General features: G+C 40.0%; 1 long non-coding RNA gene across 1 annotated transcript in view; it reads left to right on the top strand.

Annotated features, from left to right (window-relative positions):
* The window catches only part of LOC119617900, a 17,289-nt gene that overhangs the window by 5,322 nt on the left and 2,231 nt on the right, over positions 1 to 9,736 (top strand). The window contains exon 2 of the long non-coding RNA XR_005234353.1: positions 3,014 to 3,017. This is a non-coding gene — a long non-coding RNA (uncharacterized LOC119617900). The remainder of the gene's footprint in view (positions 1 to 3,013; positions 3,018 to 9,736) is intronic.

A 9,736-nucleotide genomic window follows, 5' to 3' on the forward strand; every position in this document is an offset into this window, starting at 1 on the left:
GTTAATTTACCAACAAGTCTTTAACTGTGTTTATTCCTCTCATCATGGACAACAAGTCCTGTGAATTTGGAGACATTTGTTCTTTTTCTGCAAAGGTTACTAGGGGGAACCAAATATTTCAGCTGTCTGAAATATTCGGTTCCCCCTCTAAAACATAGGACAAAAATAATTTACCAACAATTTCTTAACTGTGTTTATTCCTCTGTATTATGATATTATTAGCACATTTTATTCCTAAGAGAATGTTTTTTTGTTTTTTAATGAGAAATATTTGCCCCTCTAAACAATTCTGTTGATAGATAAGTCATTATTTATTTTAATTATTAATTGTTTTTGTCCACACAGTCTATATTGTCCATAACAGAGTCTGTCTGTCTATCTATCACACTAGCAAAACAGTGGGTTAACTTCGCCAAAAAAAGTTGTTTGACCTTTCACAGTCTCCGTAGTTCTCTTGCAGCGCGAGCACAGCGCGGCGGTTACGAGCATTGAACATGAACGTGCGCTTTTTGCCGCGTACGCAGCACAGAGATGCAGAGGGAACCGTATCTGATGTGGGAACGCGGCTCGACGTAACAGCAGCAAATCGAGCACATTTGTCAAGAGGACAAATAACACCTTTTCTGTTCAAATTGTCAACCCGCCCCAGTGGTGTGTGTTGATCAAATTAACCCGCCACTTCAAATATTTACCCGCATTTGGCCAGTGGCGGGTGCTAATTTCCACCCGTTTGAGTTACTGTTGCCATTCTATCAGCTCGAACCAGTCGAACCTGGCCATTCTCCTCTGAGCTCTGGCATCAACAAGGCATTTGTGCCCACAGAACTGCCACTCACTGGATATTTTCTCTATTTTGGACCATTCTTTGTAAACCGTAGAGATGGTTGTGAGTGAAAATCCCAGTAGATCAGCAGTTTCTGAAATACTCAGACCAGCCCGTATGGCACCAAGAACCATTCTAGTTCAAAGTCTCTTAAATTACCTTTATTCCTCATTCTGATGCTCGGTTTGAACTTGTACTTGAACTTGAATGTATAGAGTTGCTGCCATGTAATTGGCTGATTCGACATTTGTGTTAATAAGCAGTTGAACAAGTGCACCTAATAAAGTGGCCGGTGAGTGTGTGTATATATATATATATATATATATATATATATATATATATATATATATATGTCGTGATTTCTAGTATTTTTGAATTTATTCTTAGTTTTGGTTCTGGATTCTTGTTTCATGGGTTGTTTTTCTGTTTTAGTTTATTTTGTTCTTTATACTTCTGTCAGTATTCACCTCACCTCTATCTGCACTTGATTAATTGTCATGCCCATCTCCACCTGAGCGATACCAACTAGATATAGTTGGGCTCACTTCTACACACAGCTTGGGCTCTGGAAGCCACCTCCTGGAGAGGGGCTGGACTCTTTCCTACTCTGGAGCTGCCCAAGGAGAGTGGGTGGTGTGGTGTGGGGATGCACATAAGTCCCCAGCTGAGTGCCTTGGTGTTGGAGTTTTCCCTGGTGACTGAGAGGGTCACTCTACGGCTTCGAGCTGCAGGAGGGAAGGTTCTGACTGTTGTTTGTGCTTATGCTCCAAACAGAAGTTCAGATTACCCGGCCTTCTTGGAGTCTTGAGATGTTGTCCTGGATGGGGTGCAGTCTGGACATTCTGTTGTTCTCCTGGGTGACTTCAATGACCATGTGGACAATAACAGTTATCTGGAAGGGGGTGATTGAGAAGAACGGTGCTCCTGATCTGAACTGTGATTCTGTGCTAGACATGGGCTGTCCATAATGAACACCATGTTCAAGCATTGGGCCATATGTGTACTTGGTACCTGGCCACCTTACGCCAAAGGTCGATGATCAATTTTATAATCATTTCATCAGTGCTGTGGCCTTATGTTTTGCACACTCTAACAAAGATAAGGGCAGAGCTGTTAGCTGATCACCACCTGGTAGTAAGTTGGATCTGATGGCATTGGAGGCTGCTGAACAAAGCTGGTAAACCCAAACAAGTAGTGAGGGTGAACTTGAAATGACTTGTGGAGGCCCCTGTCCGTGAGATCTTCTGTCATGATTTCTAGTATTTTTTGAGTTTGTTCTTAGTTTTGGTTCTGTTCCTGTCTTTGTTTCACATTTCCCACTTGCCCTCAGTCTGCTCCTGCTTTCCTGTCACGCCCATCTCCACCTGTCTTCAATCCTCGTTACTCACCTGTTCCCACTTCACCTGATTATCCTCAGTGTTTAAAACCCAGTCAATTTCATCACTACCCTGCTGATTCATTGCTCTTGTTTTCCTGTCAATGTCACACGTTCATGTTCTTTGCCTTGTCGCTCCATTAGTTTATGTTTTGTATTTAGTTTGCTGCCACGTCAGCCCTTTTGATTTTGTGTTATTTTTACGTTAATAAATTAGTGTTCCTAGGATGAGTCTGCACTCCGGGTTCGCCTCCTTCTCCACGCCTCTTGACATCTTCAGCTCATCTCTGGGAGAGTTTTTCACATGTCCTGGGGAGCTCAGGGACATGGAATCCAAATGGGCCATGTTCAAGACCTTGATTGTAGATGTGGTATCCAGGAGCTCTGGACTAAGGTCCTTGGTGCCTGTGGTGGCGGCAACCAGAGGACCCACTGATGGACACCAGAGGGCTCGGCTGTCTTTGAGGACTCCCAAAGCAGCTGACAGGTACAAGGTGGCCACAAGGACTGCTGCTTTTGTGGTTATGGCTGCAAATAGTTGGGTATGAGAGGAATTCGGAAAGGCCATTAAGAAGGACCTTAGTTGGCCTCAAGGAGGTTCTGGCAAAATGTTTGACGATCAAAAAGGGAAAGCAGGCCCAGTCTCAGGCCTTGCTTAGCCTGAGTGGGAAACTGCTGACCCAAAGCGGTAGAAAGAGCATTTTGAGGATATTCTTAATCTGGCCACCATGTCTACCTTTGAGGAAGCAGAGTCTAAGCACTTGGGAAAAGATAAGTTCATTGCCATGGCAGAAGTCATCAAGGCAGTCAAAAAGCTGGGTTGCTGAAGGCTCTAGACCAGTGGTCTCCAATCCTGGTCCTCGAGGGCCACTGTCCTGCATGTTTTACTTGTTTCCCTGCTCCAACACACCTGATTCAGTGGTTAAATTACCTCTTCATGTTCTGCAGAAGCCTGTTAATCACCCATTGATTCAAATCAGGTATATCTGCAGCTTCATTTAACTCACTCCTTGCCAGATTGTCTTAGCTCTCATGCCTGACTCTCTCACTTGGTATCGACCTGACCTGCCTCCAACCTGTGCTTCACATCTCAGCCCTGGTAAACCCATCAGACTTCTGTCCCCAAGTACATGTTGTGCCTGCCTGTTTCCTGTTCCTTTTATGCCTGTGGCTGTTTGGCACTCAACCTGTTCCTGCTCGAGGTCTGGTTCTACATCCAGCACACATCCGAACCACTTTGCAGGACAACTTCCATCAGTAGTGAGTTGTGTTATTCTCCCCTCCACCACAATCATTGAGACTGTAGAAAGCTTCTGGACAATTACCTGCTCACGAGTCTGTGGAAACTTGCTCACCTGGAATTCGGGAGACCCGGGTTTAACTCCTGCTTTATTCACCCACTCTCCTCTGATGAATAAAGACTGTCTATACAAGTTACCTGGTTCATTTGTGCTGCTATTGGGTTCACTCCATACCCATTACAGCTGCTGCTTCTTCTCATCAAATGGAGTAAATTGAGGAAGTTTGGGCATCTGATTAGGATGCCTCATGGACACCTTAGAGATTTTTTGGGCATGTCCCATTGGGAAGATACCTCAGGGCAGACCCAGAACTCGCTGGAGGGATTATGTATCCTTGCTGGCCTGGGAATGCCTTGGAATCAAGCAGGAGGAGCTGGAGACTATCACTGGAGAAAGGCATGTCTGGGTTTCTCTTCTGGATCTGTTGCCTCCGCAACCCAACCACATATAACTTTGTTGCCATAAACTCTTTTCAGCAAAGGTCTAACTTTTCACAGAGCATTATCTTTTTACCCTCCTTAGACACACCAAAATCATTTGTGACTTTGAGTAATCTTCTGAGTTTGAAGAATCCATGTCTTGTCATTTCCACAGCAATAATAGTAGACTCTACTCTTTGTAGCTCAGTTGTTTATCTCCAAAGTAAACCATGTGCAGGGACACACCAAAGAAGGTTTTTATTTCTTCAGGAGTGGCATTGAGAATGGCACTAATGACCAACACTTCTTGATGGTTTGATAATTCACTGATGTCTTCATAAACCTTGTAATCAATGTACTTCTCAAAGTAAATCCAAAAAAGGTTAAAACACAAAATACAGCTGGACTTCAATTCTGTAGCTCAAGACATTTTGCTTCTCATTCAAGGAAATTTATCAATTCAAAAAGCAGAGAGTGTGTAGTTCAAGCTTTTAAAGCTAAGAGTTTTTGCAAGATAGATTCACATACAGATTACCCTCACTCTCTTCACAATAGAGGTTTGTTAGGTCCTTTGTTTGCCTGACTCACAAATGGACCAATTTATTCACATGAATGAGGATGTTGATTAGATTGAAACTGACTGGGTATTTTTGAAAGCTGAAATCTGAGACTTCCTCTTCTGTTTAAGGTTGGTTTCTCTCGGTTGACATAGATGACTTTCTTCACCCCCCTCTCAAACCATCTCTCTCCTCGGTCTAAAATATGACCATTTTGGTCCTCAAAAGAGTGTCTCTTATCCTTGAGGTGTTGGTGCACTACTGAGACTTGGCCTAACTTGCTCTCCTGTGTTGAGCCATGCATTTGTGGAGAAGTTATTTGGTTTCTCCAATATATGCTACAATCAATAAATCTGAGTTTTATGGATACACTAGGGTAACTAAAGATTTTTGTTTTATCAGGAATATGTTTAAGAATATCAACGTCCTCATTAAGCTTTAATTTAGTTTGGTAAAGCTAAAAGTGAGGGCCTAAAGTGAAGTGATTAGCTGACCTCATCACCTCTTCAGTGTGTGGGTTTATATGCAAGGGATTTAAAGTCATATATGAATCCATTCCAGTTCTTTTGGAAGCTGTTATATGACACTTTCCAGCTGTCAAACATGCTGTCACACACCTCATACACACTACTCTGAACTTGCTCCATAATGATCCATCTCCTAGGCTTTGTTATAACGGCAGTTCTGTCCCAGAAGCACTACATGAAGACTGGGCTTGTTTTATCCTGAGGGCCTCAGTTGATCTAATGCTCAGAATAATGGCTCTCTGAAGACGAGGAGTTAACCCAACAGGAAGCTACATGAAGGCAGCTGAGAGTACCATCACTCATCTGTTGAAAATTTTCATTACCTAAAGACAGACATGTAAGTTCCAAATCTCTTGCTAAATGCAGCAAAAATATTAAAGGCCTAGCTTTCATTGAAGAAATGCATATCATCTGCTGTTTTTTATGCCAGCTCTAAAACTTTTCCTGCCATGTTTCACTTTTAGTAAAGTTTCCAAAAGGATCGGTAAGAACCAGACCTACTCTCATACTGCATCCTCTCTAATTCCTATGGTGGGAGACTTGTTTCTTCTTTTATGTGAAAACAAATTTGAGCCATAAGATTTGAAGTCAAAACTGTTACGATTTGTTTTTTGTTATTTTGTTTTGTGTATTTCGATCATTTTCCCTGGCATTTAAGTTTAGTTAATCCTTGTGATTCACTTTATGTATCTGTTTTTAGTGATCTTGTTTGTTCTGTCATTGTTTCAATTTCTTAGTGGTTCTTAGAAATGGGCCATTTAAAGCCAAAGCTTCAGCATAGGTATAAAAACAAAATCTATTTCAGATGCAATATGTTGGAGCTTGATTCATTTGGCTACAGTCACAATGATCAATGATGTCAGAAGCTCTGAATGCACCAAAACTACATCGCTGGTTTAAAAGGAAGCGACTCATTTGCAGGATTTGTAGTGTGTTTTGGTGGTGAATTTGCATGAAATAAATTGAAACAACAAGCGACATACAGTAAAACATAGAGCCAGCAAGGAATAGAGGATGGTCTGCCAGATGGGAATACTTTGAACTGATTTTGATCATTAAGATATGTTTTGACTGAATATGTGTGTGTGATTGGGGGTGTGTCTGCATGTGCACGTGCGTGCATGTGCATGTGTGTAAAAATTGTTGAACAATTGGTGAACTATGTCTGAAACTGAAGTCATTATTAAAAAGAATCCAAATAAAATAAATAAATCACAACCATTATTATTATTGGGGACTGCCATACGAATGAATTGGAATCCTATTCATTCCCATGGCAGCCACCTATTGTTATCCACCTCTATAGCTTTTATTCTTTCATCAACTTTATTGCGGCCCGAACTGAGCAACTTACCCACACAAATGTTATATAAAAAAAACGGCTCAGTCAGGATATGTGCTACTACTTTTATTGGCATTTCCAGTTACTATGGCGACATAATTCACAAAAAACAACACCATTATAACCCAATGGCAGTTGAATTTTTTTGTGTTGAGCGGAATTCTCAACTGACAGAGCAGCAGCAGTCTGACGTTTTCTTAGCAAATAAACTTATCTTACACCCACATTTTATGATACATTCATAAATTTTATATCAAAATGTAGGCATTTATGTCTTCTTTCAGGCGATGTTTGTACATTTCTTTTAGGCATATATGGGGGAATTATCCTGTCATAAGTCGAGAGCACACATATTCGATTTGCAAGCAGGATTTCATCTCTTGCTTTCAAAACTTTTAACGCTTGCACTCAAAACATCTGCTCTCTTTCAAATATTCTCTTTTCTCTCTCTCAAAACTTCTGCTCTCTTTCAAATATTTTCTTTTCTCTCTCAAATCTTTGTGTTCACGCTCAGATGTCCTCCTCACACGCAAAACTTCTCTCTCTCTCACGGATCCGATCTGCGCTAGCAGATTTTTTCTGCTCTCTCGTGGAGCTGAGCACCGTCGCCTAGCAACCGTTCCAGCCAATAGAATGACAGTGTTCCTCTGGGCGGGGGAGACTCCTCTGGGGTGTGTTTGTTTCCTTCTAGTGAGTGTGCCTGTGTGGCTACAATAGAGCTTTGGAATCGACATCACTGCACAGTGACATTGTGGGGCGCTTACTTCTCGCGCAGTCGGTCGGCGCCATCTTTGAAGGCCACAGACCAAAATAAAAAGTATTCTGGTGTTTCCGCTGTATTCTCCTGCTTAATGCTGAAAAGCAGCTCAAAGCAAAGGGGACTATATCGCGACAAACTTTTCCCAGATGCCTAAAGACGGTACACAGAAAAGAGAGCTAAAATTGGAAAGTTCAAAATTCAGTCAAGCTAAATGACAGAGTAAACACAAAATGTAACTTGTATTAAAATTTATTTATTGAATTTGCAGTAAAAATAAATGCATGTTTATGTGCTTATTTGGCACATATTAAGTCTTTTCATCATATTCTAGTGTTTTTCCACCATGGTCCTCATGCCACGCTGCCCTGCATGTTTTAGATGTTTCCCTGCTTGAGCACTCATGTAATCATCTGAATCAGGAATGTTAAAGCAGGGAACATCTCCAACATGTTGGGTAGTGTGTCTTGAAGACCAGGGTGGGAAAACACTTTTTTAAATAACCTGTGATCATGCCGTTGCTGTACTCCAACCTTTCATAGAAAACACTAATAATGGGATGTCTTCTGCATTTGTGAAAATTTACTGCTTCTTACTGCTGCTGTGCTGTTCAGAGTAGTGGGAACTTAATTAGAAGCTATAGAAGCCCCCATCCCTTTACTCATTTGGAATGCACGAATTGCTACTATCGCAGTATTACTGGGAACAAGGCTGAGGTCCTGCATGGGAGCATCTGGAGGTGTAGAATAAAATATCAGGGATGAAGCAGATGGTAAAATACAAAAGTTCCATTTGGGTTTGCATCGGACACCTCAGACTCACTGCAATTTTATTTTAGAGCTGAGATGAGAATCTGATGCTAATAGACTTTTTCTTACAGATTTTAAAGTACATGAAATACCAAATCAAGAGATGTAGAACTTCAAACTTAAAGTTATCCTCATATTTCATCATCTACCCTGATGGTCCACAGAGTGTTGGACCCAAACACAAAGCAGAACTGTAGCATCCTACATCTAGTACCGACTGTTCCACAAACTATGAATCTAAATGTTTTAATATTAAAGTAAGTAGTTGGGCATAACTCTGATCATTAGATGAAAACAATACAATACTTGGTACGTATAGTGTCTGCATCACCAGGCATTAAAGGTATACATACTCCACCTTAGCTATGGTGATTTAAGGCCAATTAGCAAAAATAGTCAATGAGTGCTTGAAATGTAGGAATTTTCACGGCCAAAAAAGTTTATATATATATATATATATATATATATAAAGAGCTCCAAACCGTGTCTAAATTATAAAAAACAATCAAAGACTTTATTCAAAATGTTTGATTTATTTCAAATATTTGCTTTCATATTTTTCTTGATCACAAAGGACTTGATAATAGTTGAAGTTTACAGGCAAATGATGTGTAGCAGCCTGGTAGACTGGGACACTGGTGAAAAGCTCCAATCTTCTTTCTGCAAAACACAAGCACAGAAATATCTGAATGTTAGCAATACAGACACAGAAAATGTTGAGACAGATGATGTGATCTTGATTTATAAACTCATCTAAAGCTACAGCATTAACAAAACCCCAATTAGTAAAATTAGCTGAGAAAGTAGATCAGCTCCAGTTCAAAAAAAAAATATGAATCTGTATGCAGCTTTACAAATACATTTGTTTTTCAAAAAAGCAGACATTACCAGAAACAGAAAAGCTGCTGGATCCAACAAAGGTCTAGAACAGGAACTGAAGCCTGGAGGTGAGGCTGAAGGACAATTAATGGACAGACACCAGTTCCTGTATTTTCTCCATATCTCAAAAACAAAGGGGAAAATGTACATCAATAAGTTAATAATTGTGCATTCATTTCATTAAACAAAATCCCAGCATTAATTCCCCCCTGAAAATAAATATTATATATGCTAAAATACTCAAAAGAAAATTGGAAGCATCTAGAATTCCCTGAAAAAATATATAAACAGATATTAAATACATCTGACAAGTTGCTTACCAATGTGACACTAATTAGCCAGTCAGTTACCTTTAATTAAAGCACAGCTCAGCACATTTAACAATAACTTACATTGATAATACGCAATTCAGTTTGAGTTAGCTTTATTCTAAAATAAGGAGGTCTCCCTGTATCTGTAAAATATCTGGTTGGAGGTTAAACTGTGTCCTACTGACTGATACATTTTCTACAATAAGTTTTGACTGAAATAGAAGTGACCACACAGAAGACTGGGAATCAGTTGCTGTTGTCTTTTAGACAATCAGATGTCAAAAAATAACATTTTAATAATACACTCCTGATCAAAATCTTAAGACCAGTCAAAAAATTGCAAGAATTTGCATTTTGCACTATTAGATCTTAAGAAAGTTCTAAGTAGAGCTTCACAATGTTAAAAGAAGAAATCAGCATTAGAGACAAAAACTTTTGAGTGGGTAATTAATTGAAAACTGCATTTACACTCAAACGTGATTTTTTTCAGCTGATCAAAAGTTTAAGACCATAGCTCAAAAAAACCCGAAAACCCCCCAAAACAGAAATCAAAGTGTCAAAAAAAAGGACTCAGTAATGAGTAGCTCCTCCATTCTTGTTGATGACTTCAAACAATCGTTTAGGCATGCTTGATGC

Source organism: Kryptolebias marmoratus, linkage group LG17 (assembly GCF_001649575.2).
Source record: "Kryptolebias marmoratus isolate JLee-2015 linkage group LG17, ASM164957v2, whole genome shotgun sequence".
In the NCBI taxonomy this organism is placed as follows: Eukaryota; Metazoa; Chordata; class Actinopteri; order Cyprinodontiformes; family Rivulidae; genus Kryptolebias; species Kryptolebias marmoratus.